The 17072-nt window shown below is 35.3% G+C and overlaps 1 pseudogene; it reads right to left on the bottom strand.

Annotated features, from left to right (window-relative positions):
- Positions 1–14756: 14756 nt before the first annotated feature.
- On the bottom strand, positions 14757–14874 carry LOC123393170 (annotated as a pseudogene).
- Between the last annotated feature and the right edge of the window lie 2198 nt (positions 14875–17072).

Raw genomic sequence — 17072 nt, forward strand, 5'->3', positions numbered from 1 at the left:
GCTTACTTGTGAAGGCACTCCATGTGAATTGACTTTAAATATGAAACCATTCCTCAGGAAGCAGTGTTTACTTCTAAAATGAGTTGTTTGGAAATAAAGTAATACAAAGGGAGTGTTACTACTGCCAAGTCTAAAGAGTTTTTTATTTTTTTAATATTGTTTCAGTGGAAAATTGGTAATTTCCATAGGCCCTGGCCTAGCTCCTGCTTGTAGGGCCAGCTGTTTCTAAGGAAAATTCCCTTGCCCATCCTGAGAGCCCCCTGTGGAAATCGGGCAAAGCACCCTGGCTAAGGGCTCACTATTTGCCACGAAGGTGACTATGAAGACACTGTTTTCCCGCTTACCTGTAGATAACAGGCTTCTTCAAGCATATGTCTTATAGGGTATGTGCCCACTTAACTGCTTTAAGGACTGGATAGCAAAGATTAAAACAGCTAGCTAGCCTTCCTGATTAAAAAACATAAAACATCTGGAGCTGCTACTCTGAATCCTAGCTTCTCTCAATCTGGCCTATCTTTGGGAACCTTGTTTTAGTTCTTTCCCAGAAGTGGAGGTCAGAATTCAGAATTCCTGTTTAAACAGTGCAGTCCCACAAGGTCAGCAGGTTAGCTTTTCTAACAATATATAGAGCAACTGGGGCACCTGAGTGGCTCAGTGGGTTAAAGCCTCTGCCTTCGGCTCAGGTCATGATCCCAGGGTCCTGGGATCGAGCCCCGCATCAGGCTCTCTGCTCAGCGGGGAGCAGCCTGCTTCCCTTCCTCTCTCTCTGCCTGCCTCTCTGCCTACTTGTGATCTCTGTCTGTCAAATAAATAAATAAAATCTTTAAAATACATATATATATATATATATACAGAGCAACTAGCTAACACAGTAAAAGATACTGCCCTAAGGAGTGACCAAAATGATGTCGTTGGTGGTTGAATTTGTGATTAAAGCACACGCATGCACACACACACACCTGCATCCTCCATCCTTTACATTTTAATGACTTAAACAAAACCCTTCCTAATTTCTATCTTGTGTGTGTCTCTAGGAGGAAATGCACCACAGAAGTGTTTAAGTTTTTTTAACAGATTGAGGCAAGCTGACATGAGGGAGAAAAGTAAAAAGTCACCTTGTGCTGTAGCTTAGAGAAGCAGGCATACAGCAGAAAGGAAGCAGGGAAAATCAGAGTCCGCCAATGACCGTGTCTGCTTTTTAAGAATGGGAGTGGGCATCCAGCAGAAAAAAACTCTAGAAATAACTACATTTGGGTACTTTCTCTGAACTGATACTCATCCAGGAATATTGAGCTAACTTGCAAATTTAGGAAAGACCAGAATGTGTCCTAATTTAAAAACATTAACATAATGAAATTTGGCATACAATGTGTGTGGGAGTGTTGATGATTAGATTAGGCAGTTTTTACATGTTACATGAAGAATTGGATTAACTGGAAGTAACCAGTAATCACATGTACAAACATCTTGAAATTGCAACTAAGCCTAATTATTTTTTGAAGTTTGAACTTCTTCAAGTAAGAGTTCCCCTTAATATAACTAGAAATGGTAGCTATTTGCATTTGTTAGAGTATGTCTCTTATCTTTTTTTATTACCTTTTCCTTTGGGGGTGGGTGGGACAAAAGGATTATGCAGGCTTTGGAGAGGATCTGCGGAAAAACACAACAGATCTAAAGTCCTTTTGATGAGGGAGCAGGAGGTTCTGGGACTTCATCACTTTCATCTCCATATTTAGTAAATCTCTAGCCTGGACAGCACCAAGAAGTATGGCAGCATTTCTTGCTTATAAAGAAGTCCTAGTCAACTAATCTGCCAAGCATGGCATAAAAAGGCAGGAGCAAAACCTGGTTCTCACTTTACCCTCACGCTGTTGGATGCCGTTGAAAGAAATTAATCTGAGCAGATTTAGGACTGAGGGCTTTATGTCCATATGGATTGGCAGTTGGTGAGACCTCGCTATTAACGGTGCACAATTAATAAATAATATGTCTCTGTTTGCTTTGGTAGCTGTTCAAGCATTAAAAAGCTTATAAAAAGATTGCTTAGACAAAAACCCCACATATGGGCAAGGTCTTGATCCATGCTGGATGTCTTCCATTCAGCCATCCCATTTGCATTTTGCATGGTACATCGCCCCCCAAACACCAATTTGTTATTCAGTTTACCAAGAAGGGCCAGAGCGGCTAGGTACACTTACCAGTAATTCAAATAAATAAATAAATAGATAAATAAATAGAAAGATAAATAAATAGCATTAAAAATAAAAGAACAATCATATCCCACATAGAATAAAGCTACTATTCCAGCATGCAGGCAAACTGTGGGATCTGAGCAGCTACCACTTACAGCACAAACCTGTGGCTTCTCAGTATTCATATACTCCCACCTAATAAATGACTCTAAGACACTACTTCAGTTCTAATTTCAGAAGCAAATTAAATTTCAGAATTAAAACAAATTTAATTTTCAACGCCACTTTTATAACACCTGTCCACAGGAGACCTCACCAAGAAAAATGGCAGGTTCTGTGATCCTAAGAGATGTTTGACCCAATTTAAACCTTGGGCCTAAAAAGATAAAGACCCTAACCAAAGGAGGTTTCTGCTAAAATACTTCATCTAGAATAACACTAACTCATGTTTGAAGGCTGCCCTGTGTTTGCACAATTGTAGCCCAAATTCTATCCGACCCTAACCATAAACCGACAGATACATTTTAATTTTTTTTTTTTTAACTGAGAGCAAATGAATACATGCAATGTTCTTTAAAGAATAATCTGGGGGGGGGTGAACCATGAGAGACTATGGACTCTGAAAAACAATCTGAGGGTTTTGAAGGGGCGGGGGTGGGAGGTCGAGGTACCAAGTGGTGTGTATTATAGAGGGCACGGATTGCATGGGGCACTGGGTGTGGTGCAAAAATAATGAATACAGTTATGCTGAAAATAAAAAATAAATTAAAAAAAAAAAAAGGAAAAGAAAGAAAGAAACCAGAAACCAAAGGGGATTACCCAAAGTAGTATTAAGGAGGGCACATATTGCATGGAGCACTGGGTGTGGTGCAAAAACAATGAATACTGTTACATTGAAAATAAAATAAAGAAAGAAAGAATGAAAGAAAGAAAGAAAAAAAAAAAAAGAAGAATCTGGGGGCACCTAGGTGGTTCAGTTGATTAAGCTGCTGACTCTTGGTTTTGGCTCAGGGCATGCTCTCAGGGTCATTGAATGGAGCTCTGTGTCAGTCTCACCCTCAGCAGAGAATCTGCTTGGGACTCTGCTCTCCCTCTTATTCTGTCCCTCCTCCAGTTTGCACTATCTCTCTCTCACAAATAAATGAAATTAAAAAAAAAAAAAAGTAATCTGATCATCCTATACTAATAGTAGCCTTGTAAATGACCAAGAAATAAAAATAAACTGGAAATAAAAACATCGAAACCCAGTATCTCTAAAAATTGGCTCACATATCATGCGTATATGTTGACATTATAGAGTATGGTACTAAAAGGGTATCTTCACTTTCTCTTTCTATAATTCTTCCAGGTGAGAGTATGCCTGAATTTTTCCTTCCTTCCTTTCTCCCTCCTTCTCTTTTTCTTTCTTTCTTTCTTTCTTTCTTTCTTTCTTTCAGGGAACTCTTAACTCTTTTACAAGTAAAACTTTCCAAGAAAGTCTATGTGGTATTACTGTTACATGAGTGACATTTGCAAATATTGAACATAATTCAGTTTCCTTTGAAATTGGTCACAGATTTTCTACAAGAAATTCAGTTTAATGGATAGGTTGTAGTGAATCTGCAGATAAATCAGGTAATTTTGGATGTACTAAATAAAGTCCCAGTTCTCTTATACTCTTTTTTGTAGTACTCTGTAATACACACAGTTAAGGCTAGCATATGTTTAAAAGTATTACGTTGTATTTCCTTTCAAAATTAGTACAGCAATTTCATTATTTTGCTTGATTTATTAAATTTATTCATTGCCAAAAAGTCTGGGCAAATGAATAAACACATTCATTAAAGATGGGGGAAAATCAACCCTACAACTTCTTTTTCTGGAATAACACTTCCTGGGCCTTCTGCAAAGCAATTACTAAAATAGTTGCTGCATTCTGTTGGAAATTACATGGTTACATGCAAACAAGACTTCATGCAGGATTTTCAAATGCAGATTTCTAGGAGTAACTTCTATTCCACTGAGAATCAGGAGAAATTACATTTTGTATTGTAATGTAGATTTAGTGTAACCATGGTAAAATGGGGTAGGTTGGGAATCTTGTCAGTCATTGCTTTTGGGTTTAACTGTAGGAAAACATTTTAAAACAACATTCCTAAGATTGTCATAAGCTCTTCTTTATTGTCAAACTATCAGAATACTACATCAGTTAGCCCCTAACCTTAAAGTGATTTATGACTAAAAAACACAACTGAAGATTAGTTTAGTTTAATCATTTTGAAATGTACATGTGATCTTTTAAATTGTATCTTTTTTTCTGTTCTTTGCAATACAACCCACAACAGAGCAGCTAGCTCATAAAAGGAACGTACATTATAAGAATGTTCTAAATTTTCACATTTTGTTTATATTTTATTAGTTTTACTCAGGTTAACATGTGGTACATTTTTACAAAGCCTGATTGTTCACATATTTAATTTCTATGGCTATAAAGCCATATATTTTTAATACAATCCAACCAGCAGGAAATGATCAGACTCTACTAAATATTTTAATATTAGCCTGAAGTTGTGAAGTGAAATATAAAAGGGAAAGTGATTTTAGAGCCTGTGACATTTCACACTATTCCATCAGTAATAAAGATATATAAATCAACTTTTCTGGAATGTAATTTGGGAATTTTAAAACCCTAGTACCGATGCTATGAAATAATTAATAAAATATGATATGTAAAGTCAATAATGAACATAACACAAGAATATATTTCTTTTTGTTACTAACCCCTTTTCTACTATTAATACAAGAAGTTTTCCTTTTAAGAGACAATCCATTCATTAAGCAAACAGAATTCTGGTGGCTTGTACATTGAAATCCTGTATTGTTCTCAGACCTGATGTATAAAACTGCTGATCAATTTATTTAGTCCACATTTTAGATGTGTTTAAAGAACCACATTTCTGGGGCACCTGGGTGGCTCAGTGGGTTAAAGCCTCTGCCTTCAGCTCAGGTCATGATCTCAGGGTCCTGGGATTGAGCCCTGCATTAGGATCTCTGCTCAGTGGGGATCCTGCTTCCTCCTCTCTCTCTGTCTGCCACTCTGCCTACTTGTGAAATCTTTCTATCAAATAAATAAACAAAAAATCTTAAAAAAAAAAAAAGAACCACATTTCTGTTAACAAAAGCAGTCTTTTTCACATTCTTTTTTTTCTCCTACTTGTAAATTATTTGGCTTTAAAATTGTAGTTCTGTATCCATCCAAATTATTTATTAAATGGAGGGCTGCTGATCATCCCATATATGTTAAGTGGAGAGTTGTTGCAATTCTTGTGCGGTAAGCAGGAAACAGTCAGATAAAAATCCCAGAAATAGGGGTGCATAGGTGACTCAGTCAGTTAAGCAGCTGCCTGCAGCTCAGGTCATGATCTCAGGGTCTTGGGATCCAGACCCTCATAGGGCCCTTCATCGAGCTCCTCATCAGGCTCCCTGTTCAGCTGGGAGTCTCCTTCTCCATCTCCCTCTTCCACTCCCCCTGCTTGTGCTCTTTCACTCTCTCTGTCAAATAAACAAATAAAATCTTTTTTAAAAATCCTCCAAAATAGAAATACTGAAGATTTTTCACTCCACCATCTGAAGCCAGGCTATATTTGCGGGACAGGAAAAAGTATAATGACTTTCAGTTTTTTGAATTAATGAAGGAAGATCATCTAAGTGGATACTTCAAATGTTCCTTTCTCATATAAGACCATAAAAAAAGTAATTAGTAGACTTTTATATGTACTTTTCACTGGGGGTATTTTGTGAATATATTCACACTAGAGAAGGAGCCCATCTTGTAATGTTATTTGTAGAACTGGTTTGTACCATAAGAAAACAGAAACAGAAAAAAATAACATTTATAGTAAAGAAACCAAATGTATTTGAGATACAATGTCTCAAAGTTTTAAAGTCAAAATTGAGCAGTGTCCGTGAGAACAGGTATTTCCGTGAGGCTCAATTCTTCTACATGGGCAGAATCTGTGTAGAATGGAAAAGGAAATTAGAGAGAACAGAACCCAGGAAAGAACAGAGTAGAAGAACTATTACACAGTTCAACTAAAATTCGGAGAAAATAGTTATTTGATAATTGCTACTTTGCTCCTTAAGTGTTTGATATCTTCCTAACTCCCTAGATTTAACTTACTTAACTTTGTATTTCTACATACATTCTGCTCTTTAATTATTTCTCTAACTGCTCACCATTTCCCAAATACAACCTATACCTTAATTAATCACTTATGGATCCCTGAATGTTAGCTGCTTCTATAGCTTTGCACATGTTCTGCCCCATGTTTGAACTTCTGCTACTTTCTAGCCTATCAGGAACTTCTGCTCACCTGAGTCAGCACATTGCCATTTGGGGAAAATCTGGTTTGATCCACTTTAGATTTTGTCTTTTGTGCCACCATTGTAATTTGAATGGATTTTTATTAGATTTAGCAGGGTGTATTAAAAATATTTAAAAATATATTTTCCACCTCCTAGGCTTTAAATTTCTTATTAGGAGGAAAAATAACTTATTTCCTTTACTTTCTGTTTCTATCATAATGCATGGTATGAAGTAGAGGTGTAATTCATTCTTATTGAACAAATGAGTGGATAATGGATGGATATATGGTTAGGTACTACTGGTTAGGGACATTACCAATAAAATATAGAAGTAGACATTTTGTTTCACTGTTATGTTTATTTTCTGCTGCCTAAGAGATTCTTTGAAGGTACTAATAAAAAAAAAAAAAAGGGGCGCCTAGGTGGTTCAGTGGGTTTGGGCCTCTGCCTTTGGCTCAGGTCATGATCTTAGGGTCCTGGGATCGAGCCCTGCATTGGGATCTCTGCTCAGTGGGGATCCTGCTTCCTCCTCTCTCTCTGCCTGCCTCTCTGACTACTTGTGATCTGTCTGTCAGGTAAAAAAATGAAATCTTAAATAAATAAATAAATAAATAAATATTAAATAAAATTAAAAAAATTAAAAAATATATGGAAATGCTAGACTAGAAAGGGGATTAAAATCATGGTAATCTAGTATTTGGGTCCATTTGCATATTTTTTAAAGTGCACATAAGATATATTATTTTCTCAAATATTTTAGTCAACTGGACTGTATTTTTCTCTATACATCATTGCTTTGTGACTGGACCACTTGAGTTCCCATGATTATAAATGTTTGTTACTCTCAACTTTCTATGTATTCATTCAAATTCATATACCCAAGGGTCATTCCACTAGCAGTTTCTAAGATAGCAAGAAAACTGAATTGCTTTATTAGCTCATGCTACAAAGTTCTAAAGTTCCCAAACATCATGCACAAATATAATTTCTTTGTAATAACAGCCAAAAATTAAAGAGCTCTAACTTTGTGCTAGGCATTGTCATAGGTTATTTATAAGTTCTATCTTCCTTAATCTTAGCAATTTATGAAGCAAGTACTATTTTATTTTATTTTTATTAATTTTTAAATTTTATTTATTTGATAGACAAGAGATCACAAGCAGGCAGAGAGGCAGGCAGAGAGAGAGGAGGAAGCAGGCTCCCTGCTGAGCAGAGAGCCCGACACAGGGCTCCATCCCACGACCCTGAGATCATGACTTGAGCCAAAGGCAGAGGCCTAACCCACCAAGCCACCCAGGTGCCCCGCAAGTACTATTTTAAACCTGTCTACAGATGAGGAAACTGAAACACAGGAAGTTGCCCAAGGCCATATTGCTAATTAATGAGCATATGAGAAAACCAAGCCATATGAAATTTACTTTAAAAAGTATGAAACTTGTTTTTCACATATCAATAACACAGGTTCTTCTGTGGATCTTCCCTATTTACATATCATTAGTTATTTTGGAAATAACTGATCTTATTTCTGAGTTTGTCAGTAGAATGTCAATAGGATGATTGCCATTTGTAACAGGGGAAAAAATACTGAATCAAACACTCTTTCTAATTTTAACCAGATTTTTATATGTGAATCTATGCTTCTTCACCATAATCCCTAAAAAAAAGGTCTTTAAGAAATTAAGAAAAATATTGTTAATTAAATCTTAATTAGTATTAATATTATAATCATTTTTAAGCTCTACTTCTATTATTGAGAATCTTTTGTTTAATCAATGTATACAATTAATTTATTATACTTTAATACATCTTGGAACTTAACTATTTCAAATTTTATAAATGTTAATAGTTTTATTATTGTTACATATTATGATATATTTATGATATACATCTGCAGCCCTGACTTGGTCCCTGGGCTTTCAACCTAAGTCTCCAACTGCCATCTGGTCCTCTCCACAGATCTTTGACAATTACCTAGTTTTTAGTTATTCAAAAACACATTCATTATCTTTTTCCAAATATAGTTCACATCTCAGAAGGCTTTCTTTCTATCAGAGACATAATAATTCTCCCAAGGTCCTAGCTTGAAACCTTGGAGTCATGCCTGACTTCATTCTCAATCACTGTCTCTACAGACATTAAATCATCATGTCCTTTCTCTATTGACTTCAATGCCCTTCCTTTCCCACTTGACCTACCTTGATCCAGAACCTATCACAGCAGCAGGGAATATCCTTGGAAATGCACATTGGCCTTCCTGAAAACTGATGAAAACATCTTTCCTTAAAGATTTACAAGGAATATGGCCAATTAAATGATATCCCTTTTCTGTTTGTTTGTTTGCTGTTTAGCATCCTTGGCTATTAGCGCATTGACCATTTCTTATCTCTCTAAATACGTCCTCATCTGTACTCTCTCAACAATTATTCTTATGTTCACCCTAAGCACATTTCCAGTTGTTCAATCCTCCCCACCCTTATTTTTGTTGTGTAACGTGTGCCTTTTCTTTCTTGCCACACGTTGGGCATCATTTTGTCCTCAGGGCTTCTCTCAAGTCCCACCTCCTGCATGAAGCTCTCACCACCATTCTATCACATCTCTTCTCAACTGCTTTCCCACTTCTTTTTCATGTGTTTTCCATGCCACTCATTGGACACTTAGCACATGTAGCTCTCATATTTATGGTTTTACCAGAATATCTTATCTCCTTCATTGGGGCTACACATACTTAAGAACAGGTTTTTTTTAAAAACGTTTATTGTTTAGCCTTATACCTTGCCTTCCTATTCAGAACAACTATGCAACACTGTTTATTGAAACACTGTCTGTTTATTGAATGTTATTGAGTGCACATGGCGTGTTTTTCTTTATATAATTACCAAAGTTACTTTTTTCCTAAAATGTAAAGTTTGCTCACTTTATATCATGCTTAACCTCAAAAATCTTCAATGACTCTTGATTTTCAGTAGAAAATAGTCCTACTTTGGCATATATTGCCCTAACCGTAATTTCCCTTTACACATTTAAACATTTGTAGTGGTCGGGTCCAAACACATAATGTGCTGACCCTGGTATACCAGATGCACTTTCATTACTTTTTCTGTTTTTGCCAGTGAGAGTCCTTTATCTTAGAATTCTATATTCCTTTGAAATCCAAGTAAACTTTCTATTCTTCACTCAGAATTTACTCTCTTCAAAGAGTTTCCTTCCTCTTTGCTGTCAAAACACTTTGCTCGCCTTTCCATTATAAAATGTGATTCATATTTGTGCTCTAGTCATGCATGCATGCCTATTACTTTTCCTGTACTAAGTCATAAGCCTCTTGAGGTCAGCTGCTGTGTAAAATATGTCTCTTTATCCCTATCAATATTCTATCATTATAGTGTAGCATGCATGCAATGAATTTACACCAAGTAATTTATTCTTCGTAATTTAATATTGGGTTCTATTTTCCAGTTTGGGTTCTGATACTGAATATCTCAATCTTGTATTGACATAGAAAAGAGACAGGAATAGGTACTATTTGCAACTGAAGCATGCCTCAACAAACTAGCTCATTCTCATGTTGTCTCTCACTAACGGCTTTTTTTAAAGCAATGCAATTAGGTAATGTTTAGTTGGCATTCTGGCTTCTCTCCCTGGCAGTTGGAGGAGAGTCAGCTTGCGAGAATTCTTAAACTTGGTTCTTGGGAGACTTTGTATGCAATTCCATGATACTTTAGGGCCATCAAAGACTATTTCTAAGAGCAATAGGATTCTTCAAGTTTTAATGGGCTTCTATAAGAGGCAGAAGGTTTGCATTTACTGCTAGGGATTTGCCATGCTCATTGGGGGTAATTCCATCAGTTTTATAGAGTACAGGTGAACAACATAGCTTTCTTCATGTGCCTTAGCTGAATCATTTAAGAACTCTGTAATCCATCTCTTTGTGGTGAGATGTGCCATCAAATTCAGTCCTGCCATCTTTGTGCTGAGGCACAACACTGTAGCAAGCAAAAACAAAGCAATAGAAAGTATCTGGAATAGCAAGAGATTAAGAGACTCATTTACAAAAGTAATTTCTGCGTTTTGGAATCAATTTAGAGACACTTGGCTCTTGATATCAGTCCCTTAAAAACTATTTAGAATCACAAATACACAACCCAGTGTATGTGATATAATGTCCAACTAGGACAGAGTTTGCCATGAAATTCTGGGTTCAGTTGAAATTACTGTGTTAGGAGAAGATATCTCCATGGATAAATCGAGGTCCTCAGTAAACTTTATGTCAACATGATCTTTTTATGTTGGAGCATCAAAATTCATGGGCCTCATGCTGTTATGAAAAATCATAAAATTTGATTGAGGACTCTTTGTTGAATTAAAATAAAATTTAAGAAACTCAGATCTATATGAACATAGTAGTTATCTTTGTACTAGCAAAATGCTAGCTTACTATGTATATTCATGCCCCATACATTATGATTTCAAATCTACTGTAGCAAAGAATTGCTTCTAATTTGAAAGGTCTAATCTGTCTAGAGTTAGTGCCGGACTCTACAGATTTAAGAACTCAGTCCCACAAGACTGCCTTCCCTTCAGAGGCCAGCAGCAAGTCAAGTAACATATCCTCAACTTACCCACTTGTATTCAACTTGGCTACAAAGACAGGTTACCCACTATACCCATTCAATAATCTGATATAATGGCCCATGGAACTCAGAAATATTTACTTATGTTTGCCAATCTATTTTAAAGAATAAAATGGATGACCAGATAAAATGTAGATAAAGTGAGGTCTGCAAGGGTACTGAGAACAAGAGCTTCTTTCCCTTTGATGCTAGGGTATGTCACCCTCCCCGCACATAGATGTGTTCACTAATATGGAAGCTCTCCAAACCACTATTCTAGGTTTTTTTATGGAGATTCCATTATGTGGACACAACTGATTAAACTATTGACCATTGGTGATTAAATCAAACCTCAGCCTCTCTCCCATCCCTGGAAGTTAGGAGTGGGGTTGAAATTTCCAACGCTGAAATCACGTGGTTTGTCCCTCTGGCAACCAGCCCTACCTTCCGAGAGTCACTTCATTAGTACAAACTCAGGTATGGTTGAAAGGAGCTCGTTATGAAAAATAAAAGATGTTTCTCTGACTTCTATTATTCAGGACATTATAAGGGATTATAAGGGTTTTAGGAGCTCGGTACCAGGAAAAAAGGATGAAGACATTCTCAAGTAAATCAATGATCAAAAAGACCACCAGAACAATGAAAATAACAATAAAAGAAAAGAATGAAGCAGAAAACATGAGTATTCTTGCCATGCATGATTTCAAAGTCAAGTCTACTACTGACAGCGTGCCACAGTTTTGTGAAGTTCATACAATTCCCCAGTAGCCTTTTAAAACTTTCTGATTGGGGGATGCTTGGGTGGCTCAGTTGGTTAAGCGTCTGCCTTCAGCTCAGGTCATAATCCCAGGATCCTGGGTTTGAGTGCCGCATCTAACTTCTTGCTCAGTTGGGTACCTGCTTCTCTCTGGGCCTGCTCTGCCTGCCTCTCTCCCTGGTTGTGCTCTCTCTCTTTTTCTCTCTCTGGCAACTAAATAAATAAATAAAATCTTTTAAAAAATAAAGTAAAATAAAATTTCTGATTAGGATGGGAAGTCTTTTCTTTAGTGCTTTAAATGGGGTGAAGATTGGCTATTGCCAATTTTTTTCTTCACTAGTATTGACAGAATTTTACTTCAATTTTCTTTTGTTACTTAGCACAAGTGAATATTTTCTAAACATTTTTTCACTAAATAATTTTTAAATTTTTATGAACATCTGTTGTTTACTATATTTTTGTGATATCTTCATAATGATAATTTTTTTTCATTTATTTATTTTCAGCATAACAGTATCATTATTTTTTCACCACACCCAGTGCTCCAAGCAATCCGTGCCCTCTATAATACCCACCACCTGGTAACCCCACCTCCTATATAATGATAATTTTTATAATGCTAATTACTTTGTTTATTTCTCTCACCTACTCTATTGTTAAAGAAAGTTCAAAGAAAAGTTAAAAAAAAAGGTCTTATCTTACAGATACATTTTTACAGAGCTTTAAGCTTATGTCTTATTAAATTCAACAATACATCTCAAATTTTCGAAAATAAGCTTACCAAAACTACAAATGGTTATTTAAACACTTTTTATATTATAAATGATCTATTATGTACTAATACAGCAAAGAAATTGACAAAATATTCTGTTATGTTTCCTCCTTCCTTTACATCTTCTTAATTTTTTAATTAAATTCTTATAGAAAAAAGAAAACAATACAAACTTAGAATTTCTATTGAACAATAGAATCATTTAGATGTTATTATTAGTTTTTATTATTATCATGCCTCAAATCAAATACAAATACAATGTACCTATCTAGAGTAAAATAATTCATATCTATATTTGAAAAATAAAAGAAAATAACAAAATAATGAAGAAAATTACACACTAAAAATTTATTCTGCTTCTTCTTATATTCTTTTCTTTCCCTAAGTAAGAACAGAAACATGGTGAATACAAGATGGTGAAATTTAAATTTAAATTATTGATTATTATTCTTTTCATCTTCTCCTTTTGCAAAATTTTACTAATTTTGACATTGTTCTATTTACATTTTTTAGATTTAAATGCCATCAAGGGTAACTATTTCAGTTAAGTAGTGTTACAATTTATCAATTTCACACTTTAGAAAATTATATCCATAAATTCCCAACATTGAATATAATACGGAATTTCTCAAGTATCAAATTTTTAAAAATCCATATACCAAGGTTTAATAAACATACACCTCAAATTCTCCAAAATTCTAATTATTTATTCTAGAGTATACAGTCATACTTCTAATTTATCTCCCAACTATTAGATAGAGACAATTCTGGGTGTGTAATCTCCCATATCTGGTAGCTGATGATTATACAACACCTCTCCAGTAAAACTCTATTGAGACTGAGATGGTAAAGAATACTTGAAATATTTTGAAGTCAGTATCATAGCCAGTGACTTGAACATGGTCAGGTGGCTTTTCAGTGGCTGACTAGGTGGGAGAGAATGAAGTGCAGAGAATGATATCTGGATCTCCAGTGTGGACAATTAAGTAAAAAGTGGTATTTCTTTCTGACATAAGGAATAACAGAATATTTTATGGGGGAGGATAATGAGCTCATCTTTAACATAGGAAACCTGGTACTTATGGGTCACTCAAATGGAAATATCTAGTAGGATGTAAAATAGATAGATTTGAGCAAGAGAGAAAAATCAAGAATTGACTTTATCAACATGTGTATATTGTAATTGAAGCCAAGGAAAAGGGTGAGATCGCCTAGGGCTAATGGGAAAAGAATAATACAAAATGCTGGAGTCTATCAGAATGAAAGAACATCTCATTGTAGATTTTGAAAAACTCTTGTTAGAGGAGGGGCAGAGATAAGAAACACTGGTATTGCACAGAAAAAATGAGTGTAATTTGCCGATGATATGATAGAAAGAAAATCTTAGATACTTCGCCAAGTACTATTAGAAATAATAGATAAATTCAGTAAAGTTGCAGATACAAAACTAACATAGAGAAATCTGTTGTGTTTTACACTAATATCAGAGTGGCAGAAAGAGAAATTAAGAAAGTAATTCCATTTAAAATTGCATCAAAAAGAATAAAATATCTGATAATAAACTTAACCAAAGAGGTGAAAGATCTGTACTCTAGATAAACTCTATAATATTGATCAAAGAAATTTAAGATGATACAAACAAATGGAAAGATACTCTGTGATCACAGATTAGAAGAGTTAACATTAAAATGTCCATACCACACAAAGCAACCTACAGATTCAATGCATTCTCTATCAAAATACCAACAGTAATTTTCCCAGAACTAGAACAAATCATACTGAAATTTATGGAACCACAAAAGATCTAAATAGCCAAGCAATCTTGAGAAAGAGCAAAATGGAGGCATCACAATCACAAATTTCAAGGTGTACTACAAAGCTGTAGTGATTAAAAAAAAAAAAAAAAAAAAACGTGTGATATTGGCACAAAATAGACACATAGATCCACAGAACAGAATGGAGACCTGAAACATAAAACCATGTTTTTATGGTCAATTAACCTATGAGAAAAAAGCAAGAATACACAATAGAGATTAGACAGTATCTTCGGTAAATGGTGCTGGGAAACCTAGACAGCTACATGTAAAAGAATGAGTCTGGACCACTTTCTTTCACGAATTTGCGTGTCATCCTTGCGCAGGGGCCATGCTAATCTTCTCTGTATCATTCCATTTTTAGTATATATGCTGCCGAAGCGAGCACGAGTCTGGACCACTTTCTTAAACTACACACAAAATAAGCTCAGAATGGATTAAAGACCTAAATGTGAGAGCTGAAACCATAAAACTTGAAGAAGAAAACATAGGCAGTAATTTCTTTTAAGAGGACTTAGCAACATTTTTCTAGATATGTTTCCTTGGGCAAGAAAAAGCAAAGCAAAGATAAAGTAATGGGACTATATGAAAATAAAAAGCTTCTGCACAGTGGAAGAAACTATCCACAAAACAAAATGGCAACCTACTGAATGGGAGAAGATATTTGCAAATGATATGTCCAAGAAGGGGTTAATATCCAAAATATATGAAGAACTTAGACAACTCAACATGAAAATAATAATATAAACTGATTTAAAATGGGCAGAGAATCTGAAGAGACATTTTTTCAAAGACATACAAATGGCCAACAGGTATATGAAAAGGTGCTCCACATCATTAATCATCAGGGACAAGCAAAGCAAAACTATAATATCACCTTACACCTGTCAGAATAGCTAGAATCAAAAAGGCAAGAAATAATAACTGCTGGTGAGGATGCAGAGAAAAAGCCACCCTCATATACTATTGGTGGGAATGCAAATTGATGTAGCCACTCTGGACAACCGTATAGGGATTCCTCAAAAAATTTAAAATATAATGATCATGTGATCCAGTAATTCCACTATGGGGTATTTACTGAAAGAAAAAGGAAGCACTTATTTGAAAAGCTATATGAGCTCCTATGTTTATTGCAGCATTATTTCTAATAGCCAAGGTACAGAAGGAACCCAAGTATCCACTGATAGATGAATGGATAAAGGAAGTGTGGTGTACATTTATAGGTAATATTACTTAGTCATAAAAAGGATGATACAAAATTGTCTTACATGTTTAAAGTTAGGACTTTGCAGACATGATGAAATTAATGATCTGGTAATGAAGAGGTTATCCTGATTATCCCCATATAATCATAAGGGTCCTTATGAGCAGGAAGAAGATATCATCCTTTGCAATAACATGGATTGGCCTAGAGGGTGTTATGTTAAGTGAAATAAGTTAGAGAAAGACAAATACCATGTAACTTCAGCTGAATATAAAATTAAAACAAAACAAAACAAAAAAGCACAAAAAGCCCCATAAATAGAGAATAAAGTGATGGTTGCCCAACAGAAGGAAAGTGGGCAAAATGAGTGAAGGGAAATGGAAGACAGAGGCTCCTGGTTACAGAATGAATTAAGAGGCAGGGATAAAAGGTATATCACAGGGAATATAGTCAACAGTATTATAATAGCACTATATAGTGACAGATGGTCGCTAGTTACACTTGTGGTGAGCATAGAATAACATAGGGCTGTGGAATCACTATGTTGAAACCAATGTAATATTGTGTGCCAACAAAACTTCAATTTTATTTTTTTTTAATTGGAAAGAAATTTGATCTTTATTCAGGAGGCCAGCCACCTGGGGAGAAGGCAGACTCTTGTCCAAAAGCCAACTCCCTGCTTTTTGCCTGGTCCAGGGATTTAGGGTAGTTAATCCGAAAAGCGAGTGCGGTTGGCCCATAATTTTTATTTATTTAATTTAATTGTTGTATTATTATGTTCAGTTAGGCAACATACAGTACATCACTGGTTTTTGATGTAGTGTTCAATGATTCACTAGTTGCATATAATGCCTGTGTTTATCACTGAGCCATCAGAATGGACGGATACCTACCATTTGCATTGACATGGGTGGAACTGGAAGGGATTATACTGAGTGCAACAATACTTCAATTGATTTTTTTTTAATAACAATAATAAAGGTGCTTTTCCAATTGCAAAGGACAAAAAGAAAACTTGTTTTCATCTCACCTCAAAATTAGATTTTGCATGGTGTTCATTTGTCAACTCTGCAAAAAGATTTTTTAGGTCCAAGAAGAAAAGTATTTCAACTCTCCTTCTCAAGTAGTTCTTGCTTTTCACTTTTTTTCTAAGTACATAATTTCTCTACTCTTAGTTGAGATAGTCTACTTTTGGGTGGTTATTTCATCCTCAAAACTTTTACATGCATAATTGAATTAACAGGCTTAAAGTCAAAGAAGACATTTAAATTCAGGTGCCTCCAAGGCAGCAAATAATTCATTGGCTTTCAGGTTCCTTTTTATTTTTGGACCCTGAGGAATTAGCTTGATTTCTCAAAAGCTAAGCTATACATTTAAAAGGA

Source organism: Mustela putorius, unplaced genomic scaffold (assembly GCF_011764305.1).
Source record: "Mustela putorius furo isolate JIRA1106 unplaced genomic scaffold, ASM1176430v1.1 tig00000759_pilon_pilon_pilon, whole genome shotgun sequence".
Classification (NCBI taxonomy): Eukaryota; Metazoa; Chordata; class Mammalia; order Carnivora; family Mustelidae; genus Mustela; species Mustela putorius.